At 39.0% G+C, this 26,935-nt stretch overlaps 1 protein-coding gene across 1 annotated transcript in view; it reads right to left on the minus strand.

Moving 5' to 3' along the window:
* The window catches only part of stag1a (STAG1 cohesin complex component a), a 42,947-nt gene extending 24,756 nt beyond the window's left edge, over nucleotides 1–18,191 (minus strand). Inside the window, exon 1 of the mRNA XM_014979541.2 lies at nucleotides 17,897–18,191. The gene's annotated coding sequence lies outside the window, so the exon portion shown is untranslated. The remainder of the gene's footprint in view (nucleotides 1–17,896) is intronic.
* Between the last annotated feature and the right edge of the window lie 8,744 nt (nucleotides 18,192–26,935).

Below are 26,935 nucleotides of genomic sequence, written 5' to 3' on the forward strand. Positions count from 1 at the left end.
ATAAAAACGACTCACACTGAACCTTATGTTACATTGAATCAAACGTAGTATTATTTATTCAATTTGAGATATTTTGCTTTTCAACAGTGTAGCTTAAACATACAATTAAAAGTTAATTGCAGATAAAAATGAATTTCAAAGGACTCTGAAGCAGCTTCTTTATTTCAGAATCAGAAGTGCAGATACTTGATTAAACGGTAATTTGTAACAACCCCGTGCTTTGACACAAAGTCTGAGGACTAGTACAAAATTGAATGACGAAGCGTGGGTAGAAAACTTGACGTCTGTACCACTTACAGCTACAGTCACGGCTGTCCTGTTTCTCATTACATCCGTCACACACTCAACCAGAATCCAGACAGTTTGGTCTAAAAACATTTGTAGCACTATAATACAGTTTAACTTCCTCAAAGCTGAACGGAGAAAAAAAAAAAAAAAAAAAGAAAAACCTTCAGTTCAATCCATCAAAAACAATTTGAGTAGTGCTGCAAATAAACAAAATAAAGCAAATGTTCTGATTGAATGTGGTACTGATTTTTCACCACCACATATGTATTGGCAGATACTGCAACCAACAGCAACGTTTGTCATCTCTCACCCATCCACCACCTTGTTATATGCAGTTTAATGTGATCATGTCACTTTGCCAAGCTCTATATGAGAAGAGTCTTGGGATTTAAGGAGGATTTCACTGACAGGCAGCAGGAACACGTCCATGTGTGCCTCGGTAGAAAACGAACAAAATCAGATAGCGATTTAGAATTTGTTTTAAAGCAAATGTATTACCCAGCGTACTTAAACTGTGGACAAAACGCATCAAGGTTGCAAGAGAAGAGCTGAGAGCTGCAGTAAAAACAAAAATCTCTCACTGTCAAGCGTTGCAGGAAAGACTTAAACCTGAAAGCAAATCAGTAGTTCTGCTTGACACTCTGTACTTTAGTAACTCGGTTTAACTGCACAGTACATGCAGTTCTGAATATAATAAAACTAGAACAGTTCGATCTTTCTGTTAGACATCATTGCTCTTATGGCTGAAATATGATCCAGATTAAAAAACTAAAAGGTGATACGTTAAATGTAACTATCCAGGTTCGAAACTATATTATTTGAACAAAAGAGAGCCCTATAAATCTTGTGCATAACATATTTTTTGCTATTCATAATCAAAGCCAGTTAGTTTATCTACCTAAAAAACCTGGGGAGAGTTACCAACATCAATGATTTAGGTTTAAAGTTATTATAAATTACAATTTTACTTATATATTTTTCTCCCAATATATTTTTTGTCACAAGTGTTGATAATCCAATATAATATTTACCAATATAACATGCCAGTTGATTGATGAATTGCTACTAATACTAATTCATTTCAGTTGTGTGAATTCAAGCATGGAACCATCAATGATATGTTGAACACTGGCCTTTGACCAGAACTTCACATCTTCCTAACTTAAATAAAAAAATAATAATAATAATCTGTGAATCTGTTCTAGATGTGCCTGTCAAATTTGTCTCATATTCATCTTATTTTGCTGAGTGCTTAAAAAAAACCTGCAACATGCTCTGAAACTTAATAGGAAGTTGAGTTGAATAAGTTTCAGTATTCCTCAAAATGCTTGAAATCAGGGTTTCCCCCAGTGTATTATAAGCCTGGCGGGCCACCAGGCTTTACCTGTGACCCCACCAGGCTAAGCATTGCTTTTTTCTTTTCTTTTTTTTTAAGTTTAATGTTTGTATTTTTTTAATACTTTATAGTTGGTGTTCAGGTATTAATCTTCAAATCTTCTGATAACACATAAGTGATGTTTTCAAATTCCCTGTCAACTTTAAACATTTTATAACTCAAAAACACAACGGGCCATTGGATGAATGACTGCCCTAGCGTTCAACCACCAGACTTAGCATGTTTTCTGAGGGAAATCTTGTGAAATGGTGAATTTTTGCATAACTGAGCAGCCATAGTGTCAGAGTCTGCTTCTATTTTAAGTTCTTTTCACCGTAATGGCGTTCGATTCTTAATTTACTGACCGCTGAGTCCTGAGTTCATCAATTTTGTCCAACAATTTCTCTATGTGCATCACAAAAACTGCAGCAAGCAGTACGAACCTGGCTAATGTTATTCCACAAAGTAAACATTTACTTCCTCTTATGTGCAACGCATTGACTTTAGTTCATATTCCAGCCAGCCAGTTGGACATGGTGTAACATTTCAGTCAGAGGAAATAAGTCAACAGAATAGAGAATAGAGATCTAAGCCAGATACTCTACAGCTGTGAGGAATACCGCATGAGAAATACACTATCACTGATGTTTTTTTGTGGAAAAGGGGGAACAGAAACAGAGCACAACAGCAGGTAGCAAGCTAAGCAATGAGTACACACGGTTCAAACAACCCCGCTATGAAGAAAGTGAAGTTTCTGATGATGAAAGTACAAATCATAAAGCAAGCAATAACTTTTAATACTATGATGAGGCAAAAAAAAAAAAAAAAAAAAAAAACTTTGCTGCTTCCAAACTCAAACACTCTCTTGCTACAATTTTATGCTTTCAGACCTACTGGCAAAAAAAATAACAATGTGTGGAAACACAGCTGTGTTAACTCAAATGATGGATTAAAACAATATCTGCCAGCTCTCCCAGAGTCGGAAAGAATGGCCTGACGCTCCAGGAAGAGGCATACTTCATAATACGTCACTTTTGGAAAATCCACATTTAGCTCCCATTGGGACAGTTTGGTAGGATGAGGTACTCTGGTTTTTGATCAGGGGTTCTGATCTCATATTTCAGGAGACTGAACTGACCCAAACAAATATTCATACCAATAGAAATGGAAACAGAGAGAAGGGGTGAGTTATGGACTTGTATTTTGTGGTGCCGTTATAAAGATAAAAATAGCAATGAAAAACTATTTATTACTGCTTTGTGGCACAGACATTCATAGCGCCACAAACAAATACTGTTTAACCGCACATAGTAAATGTATTTAACCATATTTTAGAATTTACTGACATTTATAGATGCTGTTGTCGAACAAACAGTGGAGAAAATGGTAAAAATAAAATTTTTGATAATCCAGTTTGTTTTGTTTGTTTTTTAACATTAACTGAACTATCAAGACAATTGACATGACGCCGGCTCCGCCCCCATGTTGATGTAGAGCAATCCTCCCCCAATCATTCCAGGGCACTTGTCAGCAACTGACCAATCAGTGTTCCAAGTACAGTACTCCGACAATATTGACAGTATCGATCATAGAAAACACGCTGCAGCCAGACAGATTTTGAGGAAAATAATAGATAATCACGGTTTAAGTTGTCAGTCGGGAATAAGCAGTCCTGACAGCCGTTACCCAGAACGTGTAGAGGGCGGAATACAATTTATGACATTTCTAAAATCAAAAAGGAGTCTGGAGTAACGCAAGAAATGGATCGTGGAATACAGCCTACCTCACGTCCAGTTGAATGAAACTGATGGAGGGGAACTACCACATTAGTAAGCACCGCAAAGGTAACCGGTAGTAAACATCGCATTTTTTGACATAACGACACTTACTGATAGCTCAGTCCTAACGAATAATGGCTGGCGGCTCCCAGCTAACAACTCACGGCTGACGGCTCAGTGCTAACGACGCACGGCTGACGGCTAAGCATCAAATAAACACAACTCAGTTAAATTAAAACAATGCTAGACATCTAATGATTTCCAGATCAATAAGTGAAGGTAGTTATGCTGGATTTTATGCGTGTAGATTCCAATGGTAGCTCTGGCAGCATGAAAACAGACTGCGCTAACTGCTATATTGGCATTCAAACATTGTTTCATGCTACTGTTTATTTCTAAACATCTTCCTGAAGGCAGATTTTCACAAGCCGGTATTATTTAAGTAATTACTCACCCATTTGGTACATGCAAAGTGCGTCCCACAGCGTTCACACTCACATTCAATCAGACTGTTTTTCCCCCCCTCTTGGGCTTTATTGTTGATTTCGCAATTATTTCCTGCTAATAACCTTATAGACCTGACATAAGACTAGTTAGAGAATTTTCTTGCCTGCCGTCTTTGCCTTAGTGTTGATTTACAAGGCAAAAATGACTCAAAAAATGTCTCGGGTAACTCACTGATGTCCGTTACGTCTGCCATAACAACAGTTAGGTTGTCGGAGGACAGTTCTTCTTCCACAAGGGGGTGGGGCCGGTGTCATGTCAATTCAAGCTCTTACAAGAAATTTTTCACTATAAATGATAAGTGATACAAAAAATATCCACCCCTAATACGAGTGACTGGTTTCCCTTGAGTGCTTTATAAGCCTGGCGGGCCACCAGGCTTTACTTGTGCCCCCACCAGGCTAATCGTTGCTTATTTACTTAAGTACTTTTAAAATGTCTGCATTTTTTTAAAGACTTCATTGTTGCTGTTCAGGTATTAATCTTCCAATCTTTCAACAGCACATAATTATCAAGTGATATTTTCAAATTTTCCATCGACTTTTAAACATTTTTTAACTAAAAACACGACTGGAGGAATGATTGCCCAGCACCCAACCACTGGGCTTAGCAAGTTTTCTGGGCAAACCTTGAGTGTGATACGAGGTTTTCTGGAAACTAGAACATTTAAATTAATTCTTAAGATTTCCGTAATCACGGATAAAGGCTAACTTTTTGCACTGCTTGCATCTCCATCAAATTTTAAATTTAGTTTATAAGCTGGTTTATACTATTAATTATTAGTGTACAAGTACTCCCATCCAAGGGGAAGGAATTTCACACAACTCAACCACAATACTAAAAAAAATAAACCATCAACAATCTTTTATACATTTAAAAAGCCCCCCACAATTAAAGTTGACCGCAGCGACTTGCAGTAACTGGGTGCCGCTGCGGCCCAGTTATGAGCTGAACCATCGAGACAAATGGGTGAACTTTATCGCGTCTGTAGCCTCTTTACACACGGAGACCGAACAGCCTTGGGGTCCCAACTGTAGACGCCTGGTTTAACCAGATTATGATTATGTCACACGGGAGATAACCCGTTTGACACGGAAAGGCTGTCAGACACACAGCCGCGTTGTTGTGTGCTCACACAAAACACACACATGCATCTGCTACAGCCACAAACTACTGTCTACTCATTTTCGGCAGCACATAATGTTAGCAGAGCAGAAGGGAGGTGGATGAAGGCTGATGAAAATCTGCTAGGAAAAAAAAGAAGCAATTTTAAGAGCCACCTCAGAATAAAACACGGATCACAAAACTCTTACAAAACATTAAAAGAAAGTAGGCGAGGGACGGAAAATGAATCAAAATGATGGGAGAAGACGGGATGCAGAGGGATGTAAACGGATCCAGGGGTTAACTCATAAAAAGTCTAACAGTAAGGCAAATGAGGAAGAAGCAGCCAGAGAGCCAATGGAGCATAAAGACAATAATTCCCTCTTCTCTCATCGGTTTTCTGTCTCTCTCTTCCTGTCACCTTGGCCCAATTTTCAATCTTCTTCATGGCAACTTCTAACCAAGAGTGAGAAACAAGCAGGATGGGAGCACAAACACAAACACACAGACTGACACATGTTCGCTGCGAAGGCCATTAAAACCCTCACACCCATTATTATTTTCCAATCATCTGACGGAATGTGGACTATTTCACCGGAGCGGGACAAGCCTGCTAATGTGTGCAGGCAGATGTCAAGGCAAGAGGGGGGAGAAAAATACCATTGACTGGCAATAATTTTCTGGCAGCGAAAGGGTGAGGGGGGAAAAATGACTGCTCTGTTGCAGAGTGCAGTTATGAAAATTACAAGATGAGGTTAAAGGACTGCTGATTAAAAATAAAGGTTTATTAAGTAAAAAGAATCTCAACCTGAGGACCATTTGAAGTAAAAAGAAAATTAGAAAATGTGCTGACGAGATACATTTAAAGAGCTTAGAACAGATTCCCATGATCTGTGTTATCTTCATTAGTGGTGGAACAAGAAATCGGGTTGTGACTGGCCAGTCAAGCAACAAGAATTACTATACGACAAGTTTTGACCCACAGGTGGAAGTGAAACGGCCGATCTTTCCTGCCATTGTGTTATCTACTCTCATCAAGCTGGCGAATCTAAAGATTCCCCTCCAACTCAGAGAATGGGTTGATGATGACAAAGTTCATTCTGACCATTACCACGAAGGGTCTGCTGCCGTCGAGAGTCGCAGAGAATCATGGCTTGAACCGTTTCGTAGCCTTTTAACACAACATCCCACCTCGACACTTCACAGAAATGGCAATCAACACGCACTGCTGCGAGACCAAATGGGTTTTTCCAAATTACACAGTTGTGGTGGGGAGTTTAGATGTTTGACGGAACATACACACAGAGTAATGATTAAAGTGGCAAAATCAGATGCTAATAAAAAAGTCCCAAGTCAAACTTGTGATTGTGTCTTGTCTAAAAGAAATAAAACCTTGTTTTACTGGGCCTGTTCTCTCTCTACCGCACCTAAAATTGTATAATCTAGAGGGATTATGGAGTAAGTGAAATTGGCTAAATCTGCTATTGAAAGGTCAAAGCTTTAGATTAAGGTTGAATAATCTGAGCGACTCCAATAACTGTGTTTAGACATGGCTTTTGACCAAATGTATAGTTTCCTATGTGGGTTTTCCTGACTACTATACGGTCATGAATTAGGTGGTTCCATGTAGTAAATCTTATATTGTGGTGAAATTTGTATTAATGCTGTCAAACGGCACCGCATTCATGAGGAAAAGGTATTTGCAAGTTAAGCAGGAGATTTGAGTTTTGTGGGCTGTAGTCATGAAAAACTTGTCAAAATGTATTTGCCAATGCCAAACAGCTTATTCTGCTATTGACTCTTGATTGGAGTTGTTTTCCAATCAGCATCTGTTGAAAGTTGCTGCAATGTGGTTGTGTTGGTCACTCTGACACAAATGGCATAATCTATCTGATCGATGGGACTGAGGTCACATTTCCTCCTCTCAACTTACCAAATCAGGGGTAGCCTCTGATGAACCGTGCTAGTGACTGAGTGTTGACATCTCTAAGGATAGGGTTCACTACCAGAATGTGGAGAAACAGGACTACCAATACTTGAGGAATCTTATTAATATGTCTCTGAGATTGCCTCCAACGATGGCAAGCCTTGTTTTTTCCACTTAGGGAGATGCCACCCAACGCCATCACACCGTGACACCGGAAGCTGTTTGGCACTGGCAGGGAGGACTTTGCAAGTTATGATGGGTGCAACCCACATACTCGACTGACGAATGCATTTTCTTAACGAATGTGGGAAGCATTAATCAACAGACTTTAACCGTATAAGATCTGTTGCCAAGAAGCAGAGTTAAAAGGAATAATAAAAACAACCACAAATGTCCATTTTGCTAACATCTATAATATATGAATACCTAATTAATAAACATAATACTTCATTACCAACATGCTTGATTGTTGCAGTCTTAGTGCTCAGTGCTGATTTGATCCCATTTCTTCTTTCAGTAGAAATACAGAAGTGAGATTTCTGTAAATTACATTTTCAGAGATGGAAAGTTGTTTTCTTTTTTAAACACAATATAAATTTTTCTCTAAAAGCCAGAAGCACAAGACCTCCAAGAGTCAATTCCTTAACTTGTGTTGTGCAATTAAGTAGTCTTTCAATATGCTCATCATAATACATTTGCATTTGGATTATTACAAGCACGGGTGTGCAAATGTCCAACATAAATGCATTTAACATTTATTTACTGGATTCACACCTACATTTATTGAACTACAACAGTGCTCTCAATAACCACTATGTATCATATAATTACATGAAGTGTCAAAAATGATCCTTACAAGTGGGTAAGTCAATGGAGGTAGAAAAAAAAAATCTTTAGTCAACAAATTCAAACCACCTCTTCTCCAGTTTTACAAAACCTTAATGGTATTTATGCACTCTTGAAATATTTACCCTGCCCAGGAACTTGAAATCTTTAATTTCCCTAAGGTTTTTTTTTTAAATATATATATTGTTGAGAAAATAAATTTAAAATAAGCTAGTTTTAAAACCTAACATGTCTTGATTCAAATACCTTAATTGTGGTTTTGAAATTAGTAATGTATTCTGGCCTATTGACCTTTAATTTACCTGTAGTTACAGCAGATGGTTTGCTAGGATCGTTTGAACTGCCTTTTGTGCATGTGTGAAAACAATACAGTAGAAGTTCTAGCTTTTCACACTCATCTGTGAAAAGCCGTAAACACAGCAGGAGTTTCTGGCTTGAGAGAGGGTCAGAGATAGCTCCTGGATTGGATGAGCAAAGATACGCCTTATTTGAATAAATTAAAGATAAGAATACGCCTTTACTATAAAACTTTCTACACAGAAGTAACAAATCAGATTTGCTCTTGCAATTCTCCAAAGACGTCTTTGCTTTTCTTTCCATTTATGTCAGGTAAATGAATGTATGTCTCCGTTGTTCTGCAGTTTCTGTTGTAAGTTTATGCTTTGTCTTATATTGGATTAAACTCTGTAATTCTGTGACGTCAACATGCATTGCTGTTTTCTTCTGAGTGACTACACGCAGCCCGCCGAGAGGACCTGGGATCTAAGAGGAAGAGAGAGAGCCAAACTTATTCCAAAATTAATTAATTCAGAGAATCTCTTCCTTAACTATATATACATATATATATATATATATATTTTTTTTTTAAATAACTATAGTACTGCTAAAGAAATCATGTAGATCTATGAGTTTCATCTACATCAACACTCTGCTACACTACTTGTCCTTTTGTACCCACTGTATTTTCTCTCCAATAGCCTGAGAATTGACTTGGCACAAGCAAGTGAATCAATACGTCGTAAGACTGTTCACAAATAACACTGACTGGCAAGACAAACAGTGCCACATCGTAGGCCGATGCTTGACACTGGTTGTTAACCTCGACTGTGTAAATGACATTTTCTGGATTTAAAGATCTGATCAGGGGCCAGGTTTATACCTGGATGGCGTAAAAATGAAAAAAACAAAACAAAAACAAAACAAACAAAAAAAAAAAAAAAAAACTAATTAAATTCCTACCAAGCCAACAAATGGATCCATTCATCTCTCAGATGTGAAATCCTTGATTTCTCTACAAGCAGAATATAAATCTCTGCCTGTAAACTTTAACACGTCAAAAAGAGATTAAAAATGTATCATCGTAGCCCTTCCTTTTATCGATTTAATACTGGACAGTGCTTTAGGTACCACAGGTAGAAATTCAAACTTTGCAATCAATGTTAAAGCAAATCTCTTTCTCACAAGCAAAAAGGAAAACTCTTTTCATCAAGAGATTAGGAATATCACCAACACAGAACAGATGCTGGTCTTTCTTGTACAATCTTTAAACTGATATTCTTGGTTTCATGTGCAACAATTATGTAAAATTCGACAAATGAAGTTAATTGTGCTTGTAGATAAACCAATCAGAGATTTTTGCAAAAACATTTGCTCACCACTTTTTATGAATTTATGAGCTTTTAAATAGTGGTTTAGTAAATTCAGATTTCTCTTAAACATCTTAATTAACAGTATACTAAATATTTCTTTCTACCAAAGTGGTTCAGAGAAGTCTAACACGTTCCATAACAGTGAGGATGAAACCACAAAAAATAAATACTTCTTTATCTACTTTTCCCAGGTAAAACAAAAAACAACCTGAACTGTAAAAATAGGAAATGGTAAGGAAATGAAGAGTAGCTCCCTGCTGCAGCAGGTAGAATCAAAAGGCGATACACCCGAGTAGAAAACACAGTTTGCTTTTAAATAGGTTCCTACAGCTTTTGTGCTTCATCTGAAAACACCTCACTGACAATGAAAACAGATAACTGGGAGGGAGTGTTATTCCTGCAGTAACAACTTTTACAACAAAAAGCGCTGCTGTTACTGCGACCTGCTAGACTTTATGTATGGTGTTTTCGCTGATCGGGGACTAGATTGTGTTTTTGAGGCCAGTTTTGAGCTGAAAACTGTCCAATTCCAGCCACCAGGAGCTCTTTTCTTCCCCTACTCTGTGGTCCAGATCTTACGCTCTCGTGCCCACTGTGGGTACATTTCTGCAGCTGAAGGGTTTTCCTTACTAAGTCATGTCAGTTGGCACTGACCAGTGCAGAACAAAAACATCCCACATAAACGGATACTTAAGAGTTGAAACAACAAAGCTGTTTCATTGTAATTTTGCCTTTTTTTTTTGGTTTTGTTTGAGCTTTAAAAGCTTCCAAACAAACAAAGAAATAAATAAACGCTGTGCAATATAAGTCACCCACTGTCACTTCCCATTGCAACAAGACAATAATGTTTTTATGCCCATCTGTTGGTGGTCAAAACTGAATAGCTTATTTAGCCTGGAAGACTTGCAACATAATCCAGTAAGACAGCCGTAGAAAAAGGGGAATCCTTCAGTTGCTTCCTGTCATCCCGCTATGAAATGACCACAGACAGAAAATCTTTACTACAGCAATATATTGCTGTTCTCCACCATGTGCTTGCAAGCTAATTAGACATCAGACAGTGGCAATAGTCTGCAAAGAATTATACCCAAACACGCCACCATTTTTCTTTATAATCAACCTAAAACATATTTGGTGTTCATTCGACCACATATTTCAAAACGTAAATTACAAACCTCTTCCAACTAGTTTTGATGTGTTTTATAAATTTAAATTTCATGGGATCTTGAACAAGAAAAGTACAGTGATAAGATTATGGCGCCCTGCAAAACCAAAACTTTGGAAATGTATATGAACATATAAATACTTACGTGTCTACTTACTCAGAAACTCATAAAACAGGATCCTCACTGCAGGCAAAAAGGGCAGAACAGACCACTGAGCTTTTTACCAAGATGAAAATTTGAGATGTTTATATTATCTGAAATTGCTCCACTGCACATAAACATCAGTTGTTGATACTGTCCCAGTTTTACCAAAGGGGCTAATATCGAGACATTAAAAAAATGAAAGTCACGTTAATACAGACCATTACTGATGTTAATGCTGATCTAAATTATGCTTCCGTCTGCCAATATTGTTACGTTTTTGATAAACGCAAAAACAACACAGGGAAATCTCTTTACATCTATGGTAATTATGCTTTAAAAAAAAATCTTTGGATAATGAAATGAATAGTTTTACATTTCAAATTAGAATCGGCTTGGTTTTCACAAGCAAACAGGTGAAAGCACCCTGCTTAACTTAGCAACCACAGAACCTCACAGTGACACCGCCAAGAGCTCACACATCTGCAAAACTCACAAAGAGAAGCAACACCTTAAATCATTAGTGCTCCACTCGACAGCTGAGGAGCACTCCTTTAGCAAGCACTCTGATCGCAAGTTTTGCTTGAATAATGGTAATAACTGTGTTATCTGGTGCAATCGTGTAATCTGACCCATCATTATGTCAACATAACTGCCGTTACTTGACAATAGGCAATTTTCCTTTTCAATGTGGGGCTGCCCATTTCTAACACACTAATCTAAGTAATCTCTTACTATTCTCACATCGCTGGCTGTTTGACAAAAGCAATCACAGGGCTTAGTTCACCAAAACCACACAGCGCTGTCTGACATGCAAATAGTCCTGTGGAAATAAGAAACAAATGCTTTGTGAAGAGAAGCTAGCACAAGCATGGTGATTAACTGATACAGTGCCATCAGTTTTTTCTTTTTTTAGTTTTGCATGTATCCATTCAGCAGTATTTCTTTGGTTTTCTTTATAAGCCATCACCCTGTACTTTATCCTGCTCAGTGTGCTGTTCCATCTCTCTTCAGCTCAGAGTATAAAAGTTTAAAACTGAAAGAAATAATCAGGCTCTGTTGCCGTTCGAGACGACCTCGCGATGCTGCAACAGCTCTAATCCAAGGCTAATTACTCTTTAGTTTTCAGAATCTATGACAACCTGCAAGGCTGCAGCCACATGATATACAACTGAAGCATCAGATAACCCTGAAACACACACCGCTAGTTTGCTCAAATCCAAAGTGTATGCCTTTCGGGGTGCAAAAGAAACTAAGCAAGTGGACACATTCATCAACCCTCTAATACAATTCTCTCCCCTGGAGTCTTTTAGCCTGACTCTTTATGCAGAATGCTGTAATGAGGTGGCTCTGCAGCAATATTGCTCATTTCTAGTCAACAGCTGATTACGATACAGGAAACCACAGAGCAGGGAAAGCCCGGAAATGAAAGAATTATTTTAGCAAGCATTAAGTGACTGCATATTGGTACAAAAGAGGCAGCAGCATTCTCTAAAAGCAAATGATAAAAAGAATACATATGTACTGCACCTGATGTGTCATGCATTCAAACTCTGTTTTAGACTCAGACGGACTTGTTTTGTGTCTGACCTTGATTACGAAGATGAAAGGCTTAGGATATGGTGATGATGGAAAAGAAGGACGTAATATCTAGATTAACTAATTGATGCAGTAGACCCTTAGTATTCATTGGAGGTAGGTAGCAGAGCTGGAAGTGAATAGCTAAAATGATAACTTCCTATTTTAATAGTTTAAACACCAAATATACCTTAATATGCATTAAGATGCACAGTGGAAACAGATTTATCATTACCGCCAGAGCCAACATCCAACGTCTTCCTTATGTGGTTACAGCCAGTCAGCGACACGAGGAAAAATGAATGCTGCTTCTGGATTGGCTGCTTTGCAAACGCAAGCCAATAGTGTGTCACATACAATCACGCCTAAGTATTTCAGCTTTCCAAACAGGATTTGTGTAGTCATCAAAAAGTATTTTAAAGAACACCACCTTATGCTTCCCAAATATAATGCAGCCCAGGTTCTTTCCAATCAATAATGGTATATCTAGTTTACTGTCTTAATTAGTGAAAATCCTTTAAGAAGTCAGCAGCAATTTAAATAAAAATGTTTCTTTCGTGATGCAGAAGAGCAAACAAGCTAACACTTGCTTTCAATTTAATATCTTTTTAATGATCCAGCTCACAACCGTAGCTGGAAAGCTGGTTTCTTAGCAGACTAAACAATGACCACAGCCCTATTAAATGCATTTATTTATGGTAATTCTAAAATATATTTTATTTGATGATCAATTAAAGCAGACAGGAAAGGATGCTAAGAGCTCTTATTAAATTATGGCCAAACTGTTTGCCACAGTCTAATTTTAAAAAAAAAAGAAAAAAAAAAAAGTTTGAAGATAAAATTCTTGACTAAAACATTATTTAAATCAAAAGGTTTATCACACAAAACGTGCCCGCTGAAGTTCTTAGTTTTAATATTAGCCACTCCTTTATGACTCAACAAAAGTGTACTGGGCAGTGCTGGTCATTTAGCCTCATCATCTCTTTCTGCTCTTGTGCTTCAGATTGCCTGAGCAACAGGACGTTTCGTACCGACCACGAGTCATTTACCCACCAGGGGAGCAAGATGTTGAAATGAGGCTTTCCACAACTTGCTAATAATGAAACAAATAAAGTGAATTTGTGCTGTTCAGTGAGTTTAATGCTTGGTACGTTCATTATCATTTCTGAGTACCTCATAAAAATCAGAGCGTCGGTGCTTGAGTTTGTAGTCACCTCGCCGTAGAACAGAGGCGAAAGGCCTTATCGACATCATCAGGCATTTCCTGTGAGTTATGAGCAAATGCTTCCAAACAGCACTTCTGCCTTTCCAAATGAAGTGAGTCAGAGAGGGTTTTGTTTCCTGGCAGTCTTGCCATGTTGCTTGAATTTTAAACTATCACTATTTTGATTTGTATTGCTGTAAGGAAGGGGAAGACCTGGATGTTTGTTTATAATCATTCCAGTTTGGGAAGATGAAAATGGGCAAAACGAACTGCAATGAAGAGTAAAGTATGGAAAAGGTAGGTTAATTGTAATCAGTGTCACTGGATTTTGCAATGCCATCACAATTACATGTTTTCCTTATGCTGTGGAGTGTCAATTTTGATGCAAATCATTGTGTTTTTTATTATATTATCAAATAAATCCAACCTGCTGTTTGCAAAAGTTTTGCAAAAAAAATTAAAAATATTGGAAAACTTCTTCAATTCGTCTCATAAAACTATATTGAACATTAAGCCAATTCCTTATCCTTATGTCTAAATGAAGCGTGACTGAAAGAGAATCTATTATAAACCGCTTTTGTGATTTCTTGAACCAACATTTGACTCATGCATGAACAGACCAGTGATGACAGTATTTGTTTTTCTTCTGTCAGTTCTGTGACTGTGTTTGCAGTCAACGCAGGCTGGCCAAAGGAACGAGCAGGAAAGACGACTTCTTCTTCTTTTAGCCAGCATGTTGAATTAAGGTCACGATTTGATACGTTCTGACAAATGTCAACCCCGTTACAAAAGAAAAAAGCCCTGGGCTAAATCATTACTCTATCATATATAGGCTCCAACATAAAAAATATAAAATATATAAAAATCGGACTTGAAACCCTCAGGTACCATCAAAAGTCGGCCTCTGTAAAGCAGATAATGTACTACAAACAACATTGCATCTCGTTACAGTTAAGTGATGTCCATTAAGCAGATTATCTTTGTGAGTTCCTAAAGGGAAGCTGCCTCAATACATTCCCTTTAAAAACAGATCTTATATATTCAATGCAGGCTATTATTTAGCATTACCCACTTCCTGATGTGTCTATGCTAATGAGTCTTGCCATTGGATTCGTGGTTGTTTATCAGCTCTCTGTGGAAATCATGCGGGCGTGGAGCCAAGCGACTTGGGAAACATTCACTATTTCAGTTACCAGCGCACTGTCCAAAGGTTTAAAACACCAAGACGCTCTTCACATCAGCTAACCTTTCATACGTTATGCAATAAACATCTGCTTCAAACTGTTGTGTTTAACAGCCTGAGGCAGAGACACAGTGGTGCATAACGAAACATTCTTCACTACGTGCCGTAAAACAGAGTCCACCACTGTGTGGGTACGACAGGAATGGTGCCGAAACCCAAACTAGATGCATTTTGTAAGTTGTGTCATTACAAGCCTGAGGAAAAAAAAAAAAAAAGAAGAAAGAAAGAAAGAAAAACACACTTTCTAGTACAACAGAGCTAACCCCCATCAGCTAGAAGAACATGTAAACTTTGCATCATGACACCAGCATAATTTTCATTTCCCCCCCACTGATCCACTGCCAAGCTCTTCGATGACACATCCAACTGAGATCCAAGGACCGGATCGCAACGTGAAAGTCAGGTTAGCCTCCAAGGATTTTTTGCTGTGCTACTTTGACTATTACGGAGTGAAAACAGCTCATTTCTCCCCTTCATCGTTTCATGCATGTAATGTTTTGGTCGTTTTTGTACCAGCCAGGGACCAATCCAATACAGTTTATTTATATAATCGGCAAAAGGGAGAACTTAGGGTATACGGCATATCGGCAATGACATTGGTTTTGGGCAATAGTAGACATTTTTTTTAACATATCGGTTTGATAAATAAAACTGGGCTGATATTAACAACTGATATTTATTTCCATCTTGTTGCTGTTGCTGAGGTGGAGTGGAGGACGTGGTCATGTGGTATTTGTTTGGTCATGTGACAGTGGCAGCAATTCAGCGCAGGATTGTGGGGAAGTGTGGTCAGCGGTCGTTTTTTCAAGGTGTCAGAAAAGGTTGTTTTTTTTGTTTGTTTGTTTTTTTACAATATCTGTAAATATCTATTTTCAGCCATGTCAGCAATATTAATATTGGGAAGCGCTGATATTTTCACATTAGTTCTTCTCCAGTAATATGTTTTCTATCAAATTATTGTGAAATAACCAGAAAACCACATACATTTAAATTGAATGTATAGGAAAATTTTTGTATTTTGCTATTATTTGCCATCATAATTTTTCCAAAGTATTGAATGATTAGGGGAAAAAAACATTCATTAAAAAAATGCAATTGTTTACTGAAGGAAAAAAAATGGAAGCAAGAAATGGGACATCTAGATTTATAAAATCTATACAAAAACATCTACAGGATTGACAGGCTTAATTCTGGAGTTTCCACAACAAATAGATTAATTTTCTGAAACTAGAATTTTCTGGTGAAATTGTTTGTATGCTGCCTTTTGTGCCTACCTGAGGTTCTCTATTATACACAGATATAAATTAATGCACCATCCTCAACAGAGGCAACTAAGCAAATTTGTTAAAATAGAAATTATTACAATTAACAGACACAAAAATGCTACTAGCCATCAAAAACCCATCATGACATGAGGACGATGTTCTAAAAAAAAAAGTTTACATAGGACTGCATGCAAATCAACTTGTATTTCATGAATAAGAATTCTAAAGAAAAACTGCCCATAAAACTATTTTTATACTTTTGTTTTTTTGCTTCTTTTTAGGTTTGGTAAGATCGCCAAATGTACAAGCTGAGATTTCAGCACATGCATCCCATTCAGCCTCAAAGTCTGACAACAAAGTCAGGACAAAGTCCACAAGTTTTGGCACAGAAATTCATTATGATTTAAATGTGTATGTCACACAGCAAACGTAAAAGAAAAATCTCTCTAAAGGACAAAAGTAAAAGATGTAGTGAGATCTCCGCAGGTTGCAGGAATTAGATGATTGCAAGTGATGCAAAAGGACAGTACTGTACCTCTAGTGTTTCTTTAGCGAGTCACGATTTTCTAACAAAATTCAGAAAATGTTCAGAAAGCAGAAAAAATTACTAGTATCTGAATCAGCCAGTAACCATATCAGCCAATCAAAACTTTATGCAACTAGTAACCGGAAATTTTGCATAGAAAAAGCTGATACAAATGAGGAAAAACAAACAAACAACAAAAACAATATGTGCAACTTGTTCCACAGTCTAAATTAAGCGTGTTGTGTGCAGACGTGTTGTGTGCAGACTGAAGGAGGAATGTAAGACCAGTTGGCAGGCATACATGGTTGCAAACAGTAGTTCAGGAAAGCCTGCATGGGAAATCACATGGCTGACTGTAAACAAAGCAGTTATGCAACAATCTCAGATTCATGAAGCTGCCAGTAGGTACTCTGCTATCAACACTGCAAAGGCTGAGCTGAGCAGGGGTCAGTTGTGGAGGGGAGTCAGGACCAAAGACCCATTATGGGGGCTGGCTGGTGGAGCCCATCCCCCCACTAATGTGACTCATGTTTCCCCGCTCAGTGTTTGCCTGTTTCCCGCACGTTAGGGGGCGGGAAGGGGAAAGAGCGCCATAATAATCCTGCAAAACATGCAGGACTCCAATCTGTAGTTTTTAGCTGGAAACACCCACGTGCTTTTCACTGATGTACAAACAGCAACATGTTTTATTATGATTTATGAAAAGTAACCCAACTTGAAGGCAAGAAGATGCAAGAAAAAGTACTAACTATATGTGCGTGTGTCTGTATTTCTGTGTTTGCAAAAACAACCTGCCTGTAGTATGATGACAACAGTGCCAACAACAGCGTGGCAAATAGCGTGGAAGCTGACAATAAAGCTAATCACAACAAGGAGGAAGCCAGAACTGTACATTCATACAACGCTGTGTAAACGAGAGGTGATGCTCTGAATCCTGCCTGCAAACAGCTAAAAAACACGTCACACTGCCCAGCTCTTTATTTGTTGACAAGACAAACTCATAACGCCAAGTGACAATTGGTGGCAATCACAGCAGCGCTGCTGCAAACACTCGCTCTTCTAACAAGTTGTCTTGCCAAAAAAAAAAAAAAAAAAAAAAAAAAATTGCGGCTAGCTCGCAGGCTAATAGCCGCGCTAGGCTATATAATGTAACTGAGGGGAGAGAAAGCACATTCGCCTCCGTTAGCCGCTAGCGCCCATCCCCCAACCGCCCAGCCTTCCCTGTCTGTGTCCACCATCTTTATTCCGTGCCCCGTCTCCGTTACCACCGCACAAAACACGACAAAAACACAAGACACTCACCTTTAACGACCATCGCCGGACTGGTTATCGCCTTCCGAAACGTGAAAACGATTTTAGTTTGAATATAGTTGGTATATTTATATTGAAAATTGGCCGTGCGAGCGGAACCGCGCCTTGAGATAAGAGCAGCAATCCTAAACCGCCATCTGGTGGTATTTTCCTCTCTGTGATGCAGCGGGAGCGGCGCAGGCTCAGACCGAGACACAGCTGCCCCCTGGCGGACACACCGTGCCGCGGCGGACACGCGCCTCCGGGGGGCGAGCCTGGGAAAGGAAAGGAGGGTGGGAACAGGGAGAGCTGACCCCGCCAGCAAAACAGTGACGTGGACGCGCACAGGAGCAGAGACTCCCCCGTCTCTCATACTATTAAGCTATCTCAAGCAGCTGTCAAGTTAAAAGAGTATATGCTAGGCTAATTAAGATTATATGAAAGCAATATTTACTCCTCAAATACAATGCATACTGTATTACGATTTCGTATTCGATTTTAATGCGTATATGGTAATGCACCGCAAACCAAAACACCTTGGCTAAAATAGATATGCTGCAAAATTTTGCCATGTCTATCTTGAACCACTCTTTATTAATTTTTCATGTACTTCTTTTGTTCACAATGCAGTTTATCATTTTACCTCCTTTGTTTTGTCTCTCATCTTTTTTAAATAATTTATCTCCTTTTGTCTTCCATTGGCAACTTTTATTTTATGTTTAGAGATTTACTTGTACCTACTAATCCTCTGTTTCATTCTAATGCATTTATTTCACTTCATTGTAGTCTTTTATTATCGCTTCTTGTTAAGTGCTATAGTTATTTTATTAATATTTTATTATTAGTTTGAAAAAAAAACATTTATGAAATGTTAGGATTGTTGTTTACTTTATAAGCTCATATGGTAATCATAATAGTAGTCCCTTTTTCCTGCATATGCGTTCTGCTTACAAATATATTGAACGTGTCTTTAAAATGATTCTTCTCTGACACCTTGGGGTCATTGAGGTCAAAATGATCTAGAATTTTGTGGATCTCAAAGTTAATATATGTATCACTACATATATTAACAAAACAAAAATAATACCAATAACATCAGCAATTAATAGTTGTAGCTTTTTTGCGTGTTTTTTGTATTTTAGTGGCCCTTGCATAGATTATGTACTTACAAGGGTGAAAATAAGCTTAATAAACCTTGTTGAATCGAAAGGCAATTTTAAACCGATTCTCTCTGAGCCAACTTTGCCGCACAGTAATTAAAAACACTTACACAAAAATACAGTTTTAAATATATTTGAATAATTAGTGACAACAGCAGCTGCAAGACATGAAACAAAATTAAATATTTTGTTTGGGGTTTCTTATCCATTTTCAAAAAGGACAGGACACAATTGAAGAAAACAATATTCCAAGAGAGAGCTAAAGTTTGTGCATCGCACATGAACGGCAAGGAATACGGCACATTTACCTCCACGTTTTGCACCGTGCTTATGCTCCCTCTCGTCCTGAATCGGAAGAGAGTGAAAAAAAGAAAAACAAGAGGCCTGGCAAAGACACTTTGCTAGGCCTCTTGGCTAGGAGCTGGATGAGTTATAAACCCAATTATAAAGCCTGGATGTGCTCACATTACTCACTCCAGCAGCTCGCTCCGGCCTAAAAGGAGGTAGAGGCACAGAGGCAGACGAGTAAAGTAACATCCCAACCTCAGAGTCATTAAACAGGTATCAAAGTCCTGATTTAAATTATGTTTTAAATTCATGTTTTGTGATTTATGTGCGTGTGTTTAATTAAAAACAAAAAAGGTCTTCAAAAAGAAGAGGAACTCTACGGGGTTAACATTTTTATCTCTATGCATTTGTAGATGGAATCAAATGTCTTGAGCGACTCGTCGACTGTGTTTGCTATAGCAACAGCACGTCTTGCATTTAAAATGAACAAAACCTTGCTTTGGTAAAACGAAACATACATGAATCTATATATGTACATATGTAGTTGTCAGCCTGGTGTAATTAGGCTGGTCTTTAAATGTGCCGTTTGAAATTTTGCCCCTCTTCCAGATTTTCTTAAAAAGCACTTTTTGTGTTACTTGTAAAAACCTCGATCAGCACAATAAAAGTTTAAAAAGCTGTAATCGGACGTCTGCGTTTAAGGAAAGTTAAACGCAGACGTCTAATATGTCATGCACTGACATGTACTGTAATCACATGTCATGCAGAGCCTCATTAAAGGTCGCTTCAGTCTGATTTACAGACACCAGCCACAATTTGTACGCTGCACTTATAGGATCTAACTGAAAGATAACATTTGTCATTTACCAACTCTCTTATTCCTTAGTTTTCTTGCTTGTCTTGTTTCTTCTTAGTCACGCTGTTTTTCTAACTTCTATGACTTTAAAAGTTCATAACTATTATTTCTTCCATACTCAGAACAATTGTAATTGCTCACCCAGAGGCTTTCTGAATGAATATTTCCTTGCATAATATGAGGTTTTTCTGCTCTTTTCAGGTAAAATCTGTGAAAAAGCAAATGTTGAAAGCAAGTGCATGCTGATGCAATCTACTGCAGCGGCTTCTGTCTGCCTTTCTCAATCTCTACACTAAATTCTCAACAACTTTCTCATCCTTTACACACGTTTTGCCGACAAATCATTTCAAATCTACAGCATTCTCGGCCTCGTGCGCATGTGCTGTGTTTTTGTTGCATAACCGACAGACGTCTGGCTCTGCTTTCCACTGCCCTAGTTTTTGCATTTTTGATCGGATTCTGTGGTGTGTGTGCGTGTTTAGACGTACATACATAGCCTTTTTTTTTTTTTTTTTTTTTTTTTTTGTTGGAAAGAGGAACACTCCCAATCACAGCCTCCGCCATCATCCGAAAACTTTTCCTGAGGCCAGATCCGTGGAAACAGATGGCGGTTCTGCTTCCGCGGAGAAAAATCTCCCTTTTTGTGGTAACAAAGGTGGCAGGTCATCACTCGCTGCAGCCAGTGGAAAGACAAACTTGTCGATCTTCCGCAGGGGGTTTGTGAAGGAATGCACTCAGTGCATCTAACCTCTGGAACTGTTGACTAACAAAAAAAAAAATACTTTACACGGCCGTTCCTCGCCTGTAGATGAGTTCTATTTCAGATCTGCACTGACCTTGCTCACAGTTATTTTACTCCAGAGGCTGCTCTTCCTATTTGACAACCCTGCCTCCCCTCCCAACATTTATCTCTTGCATGCTTTCCTCCTCACCACCCACCACTCATTCTCTCTTTCTGCAGCTGTGGCGATGCAAAATGTATGAGGTGCAGGGTGCTCCGCTAGCTGGAGAGGGGGAAAAAAAACAACATTACAGCCTATCATAACCCCACTTGTGTGCCAGGCAGTCATCGTCCGTCATTTCCACCTCCATTACTGAAACACTCACACAGATGGCAGTGGACACAGCCAGGGATTTTTTGTGTGTGTGTGTGTGTGTGCAGTGTGTTTGTCCAGATCTTAATCATACCAGGAGTGTTTCTTTCTACAGCTTTCCTGTATTTATCTTGTCTGCTGCTATGGTGAACTCACCATGAGCATACAATCACTGCTGTGAAACACGGTGGTGGCAGCATCATTATGGTGACGATCGTTTTGTCCCGCACGGGACCGGGGAGTCGGCGAGAATCGATGGGAAGCTTGAGCTGTAAAATCAGGACAACCTCGAGGGGAACTTGTTGAGGAATGGAAAAGACACGAGAGTTCGGTGCAGAAATTGGATTCCAAAAAAAACAAAACATTGCAGTGGTGGAATCATTCCAGCTGGCTCACCCTAAACACAACAAACCACATGTGAAACATAATGCTTCTTTGGCAAGAAAAGAAAGTTAGGGCAGAGTTAGGTGGGGCATGGTGGTGGCAGCATGATGATGTGGGGTTGTTTTTCCTAGAGGGGACAAGGAAGCAGAGTTGTTTGGTGAAAAGATACACTGAAATACTGTAGAAAAGAAACTCATAAGGCAGCATATCCATTTTGATTTTAGTGTTTTTTACAACTTTGTTTACTTGATGTTGGTGACCTGGTAGTGTATCACGTACAGCTGGCTAACCCTGAACGCACCATTCCTGCTGTAAAACGCGGTGAAGGCAGCACCATGGTGGGGAGATGTTTTTTGAATATGTTTTTAAATTTCTTTGCCGCGCTGAACATTGGTGTTGAGCCTCCACTTACCAGCTAACAATCCAAACTCTACATTTGGCACAAAAAATTAAATCATATATCCATCCTCATCGTGAAACATGGTGGTGGCAGCATCATCCTGGTGGAATGCTTTTCTTCAGGATGGTGGGGGTAGCAGTTCAGAGCAGATGTGGATGTAAATACAGAGCAATACAGAGTTGCCGATAAGGAAGATGGATGTAGGTAAACACTGGGCGATCCTGGAGGAAAAATCAATCAGACACCACAAAATACTTACTTTCTTCCCATCCGTGTTTTTTCTAACTAATCTGTCCTTGCCGCACCGGTGACACGGGGATGTATGAGACTTTTCTGCCGCCACAGTCGGGTGAGTTTTGCTGTCATCAGCTGCCGCCGAAATGAGAACAGGCATTCAGACACACAGAGGGACCGGAGGGGAGCCAAAACGGGGGCGCTGGGGGAGGATCCAGCTCTGAATAATGATATCCTGATTATAGTTCATGAACAGCCAACACCCAGTAATCCAGCAATCCCCTGAGATAGGAATACAGATTACTTCCTATTGTTCTTATTTGTGTTTATTCTGTGTAAAAAGCACAGGATATATGGAGCACATGGGAAAGCAGAAAAGCTGCAGATGAAGTTTTTTTCCCGTTTGGCAGCTGCTGGTTTTCTTCTACCCTCTATAAATAATTTCGTCCTGACCAGAGACGGGGCAAGAGAGTCGGAACAGAAATTCTACGACTCTCTCGCCCGCCGTCCATCTTCATTTTGCCGCCACTTCTCTGCTTTCACCTGCTTTCCACTTCCTCCCGGCATATCTTCATCACATCCAGCCAATAACTCCTCATCAGAAGTGGCTTCTTTCAGTTCAAATGTGACTAACCTTGCTCCCAAGACCTGCAGAGCAGTCGATAGGATTTAAACAGCACCCCCCCCACACCACCACCACCACTGAATAGCTGGGCCTAAAGCGCTCTCATCCGCTGTAACCATGGAAACACCTGATATCCCTCCTCATCCTCAGCCTAATGCCTAAACCAGATGTAGCAGGGAGAAAGAAAACTGCAGAAACAGCTCCAGGGACAAGGACCATTACAGAACTGCACAAAACAGCAACGGCAGGAAATGAACTTTCTCTCCCTCATCCATTTGCCCAAGCAGAACTCGGCCAAACATGCAGCTTGGGTTGTATTTCTGGGGTAATTGACGTCAAACACGGGCCTGGCTGTGTTGAATAAATAAACGGCGCACATTCGCGGCTCTAACAGTGTTGCTTTTCAAAGCGCTGTTCATTATCGATATAGGGGAAATAGGCGCTTTGGAAAGCGCATTAGGAAGTCCTTCACTCAGTGTTCACATGGTACCACATGTGTAAAAAGACACAAGCATTTTTTTATGTCTGTCTATCAGTTTGATCAAGTTTCTGATCATTAAGGCGAATCAAAAACGTTTTTATTTCATAAAATACAGTATACCGAATGAGTTTGGTTAAAGGATATGAGTATACTCACAGTAGCTTGCAGGAGTTTTCCTCCTGACTGAACTGATGGAACTGAGTCAAGGTTTGTCGGCTGCTTTACTTCCATATTAAATTCTAACACTTTCTGACTGGAGACAGGTGTTTAAACTAGCGCATAATTAACCAGAGCTAGTGGACCATCTACAATTGTCTGGCACTTGTATCTAAAGAAGAACCAGACATGAGGAAGTCCACAATTTCTTTTGATGTTTTTCAATGATGTCACATGAGGAAGTCGAGAGTTTCTGGTGCAGCTTTAAACATCCACAGCATTGCTTTCATTTTACTCAAATGTTTCGAATAAACCTGTGAAAAGCTTTGAACCTTCTCTTTGTTATCTAGGCTTTCCTGAAGTATTTATAAGCATAGTAACTTTAGTGCGTGTTATCTTTAGACCTCCTTTTATTTTGGCTGCAGCAGATAGAAAATGATTTTGCTATCCCGAAGTGATCTAGTTCCGAAATAAATGGACTTTTTATCATATTTTAATTTATTAATTGGGTCTGTACACCAATTATGTACATTTCCAGGTTGTGCTGCGTTGAATGTAATTTGCCTGTATTGTGTTAGACTACAAATACTTTTTGAGTTTTCCGTTGCAAAATTATTGAACTATATCACATTTTTCTTTCACTTCACAATTATACTCATTTTTGCACAGCTCTACTGCAGCATGGGTACTGGATACGACTTAATGAAACACTAACTGAATTTCTTAACAGAGGGACAAAGGATTTTGTCGAAGCTCAGTTCCCTTCCCGTCTTCTTATCCACCTTGATCCAACACCATTCAACAGTATCCAACCCCGGGGAGTCCCATTTGTCTACTCTATGGCAGTAATTGCTTTGACATTTTGTTGCTATAAATCTTTTGCGCCCTGCTTCATCTTCAGCTGCATTAACCTTTGCAGACTGCAGCCAGGTTGGCTGTAAGGCCGAACCATCTCGCTGTTTTCGCGAGAAGCCTCCAGTTGTCAGGAGAGCGAGTTCTCGAAAAGTCAATGTTTAAATCAAATCCAGCGTGTGAGCAGAAGCGCAGCACACGGTCCCATTTTCACTTATTGATATTTAGATTATGGAGACGCCATTGCTCGAAAGTGGCGGGTTTAAGTAATGTGTTTGATTTGCGTGCTTACTTTGTGACGGTGAGAGCGTTAGCATGCACCAGACGAACTGCAGCTGTACTCCGGTCCTTTTTGTTTGTTGGTCTGGCAGCAGGTGTTTGAAATGCGAGAAAGAACACATTATATTCTTTAAAACGAGACATTTAATGAAAAACAAAAATAAAACGGTAAAACTCGGTCATAACACTGTGTTGCTTCCGGCATAATCTGACTTTTCAACAAGCGTATGCACGTGCAAAACAAAAACATTACGGTGTCGAGGAAGCCCAAAATACCAGCATGTACGTTAGGAATTAACATTTCTGTATTCTATGCTTTTAAACATGCTTGTAAAATTAAGTGAAATAATAATTTTAACATAAAAAACTCACATTTTCTTACTCCAACATACATTTGAAATCAGATATTTACATGCAGTTTTTTTTACTACACTGTAGTAAAAAAAAAAAAGTCCCTAATTTAAGGTAAAATACCAGCATCTTTGGCTCCCAGAATTTTACCGTATTTATATAAAATTCTGCCTTGCCAGAATTTTACTGTATTTATACCTGTAAATACGGTATAGATTTGTAATTTATCTACACCACATTTATATGGCCACAGGTTAATTCAAAAGCTTTCTGAATTTTATTGTATTTATACCAATAAATACGGTAAAATTTTGGCAACCACACCTGTTTATGGTATTTTACCGTAAATTAAGCCGTTTTCGCACTGCAAGGAACGGAACGGTACGGAACGGAACGGTTCCACCTGTACTGCAGCCCTGTTGTGTTTGCATACAGTGAGGGTGCCATCGAAGCGGTATCGGACGTCATTATTTTTGAAACTAAACAATGTGGTTCACAACCTTCACCAGTTTGGGGTTTGAGTTGGTTGTTTGCCAACCGCCAATATAATAAAGAAGAACAGTTACTACTATGACGTCAACAACTCAAAAATGGATGACATGGATTTAATTTTGCTGCAAAATAAAATACAGTTTAGTGAGAGCCAGCTGTCAACGGAAAATCAACGTCTGACTCCATAACAACCAGCGGCCAATCAGCTGCTGATTCTAAGCAGAACCGCTTGACCGGCCCGATTGGAACCACAGCTCTTGTGGTTCCAAGGGGCCTGGTGGAACCGGTCGGAAGTTCTAATGCAAACACGGTCGGCCCTACTTTGAAACGGTTCCGTTCCGTTCCTTGCAGTGCGAAAACGGCTTAAGTGAAGTACATTATATAGATTAATTTTGCATGGATGGAAAGCCTTTATTTCTGTTCATTATGATAATTTTCCACATGCAGCTAATGGAAAATAATTGAAATATTTCGTCAAAATGAAAAAAAAAATCTTAAAAAGAGAAATGTTGGTTCTTAGAAGTTGCTATTTTCAAATAGTACTTTGACCGAACAGACAAGACGTGCACTCCGAAGTGTTGATGAATCTCAGTCTAAATCCAGCTGTTCTGTTAAGTCTCAGAGGTTAGAGAACATTAGTGAACAAACATCATGAATCTCTTTAGCAACTAAATTAGACCAAAACATGTTCTTATTCTTAGCAGCAGTGTCCTTACATGTGATTTAAAACCATTTAGATGGAAACGAACGATTCGTAAAATAAATACAAAAGCTTCAATAAACATCATTGTAGAGGGATTTTGTTAAACTAAGATTGAAACAATGAGAAACTTTTGCTTTTTGGGCAACGGATCATACATGTTACTTTTTCTAGTCTCGCCCCGAACTGGACTTTGGTGTGGACTTTGACTGGTCCTCTCTGGGATATAAATATGTTTTTATCCCAACAACATCATTGCAAATCGTAACTGGACTCAACTGACTTGTAGTCCCACCCTTCAAAGTGCTTCAACAGATTAGCCTGTCACTCAGCACCCAGAAATGTGCATTTATTCATATGTCAATACGCCAATCGATATTTGGGGTCGAGTGTCTTTGCCCAAGAGTATATCACTATGTGTTAGGTTAGGAAGCTTGAAGCAAATCCATAACTCTCTAATTACAAGACTGTCTCTACCTGCAGCTCTTCCTCTACTTGTCCGTTCCATTGGAATCTTTTTGGATGTTCGTTTTTTTCTTCTACCTCCGTTTTTATTTTTAGGGTATTCTTGTATTGCTTGATTTCTTGTAAAGTGCCCTTGAGAGTCTTGAAAGGCGCTAACAAGTAAAATGCATTTTTACTATGTTTACCAATGAGCCACAGTCAGCTCTGAACATCGTCCCGATTGTTTGCTTACTC

This window comes from Poecilia mexicana, unplaced genomic scaffold (assembly GCF_051168715.1).
Source record: "Poecilia mexicana isolate PSO_F unplaced genomic scaffold, ASM5116871v1 scaffold_22, whole genome shotgun sequence".
Lineage (NCBI taxonomy): Eukaryota > Metazoa > Chordata > Actinopteri > Cyprinodontiformes > Poeciliidae > Poecilia > Poecilia mexicana.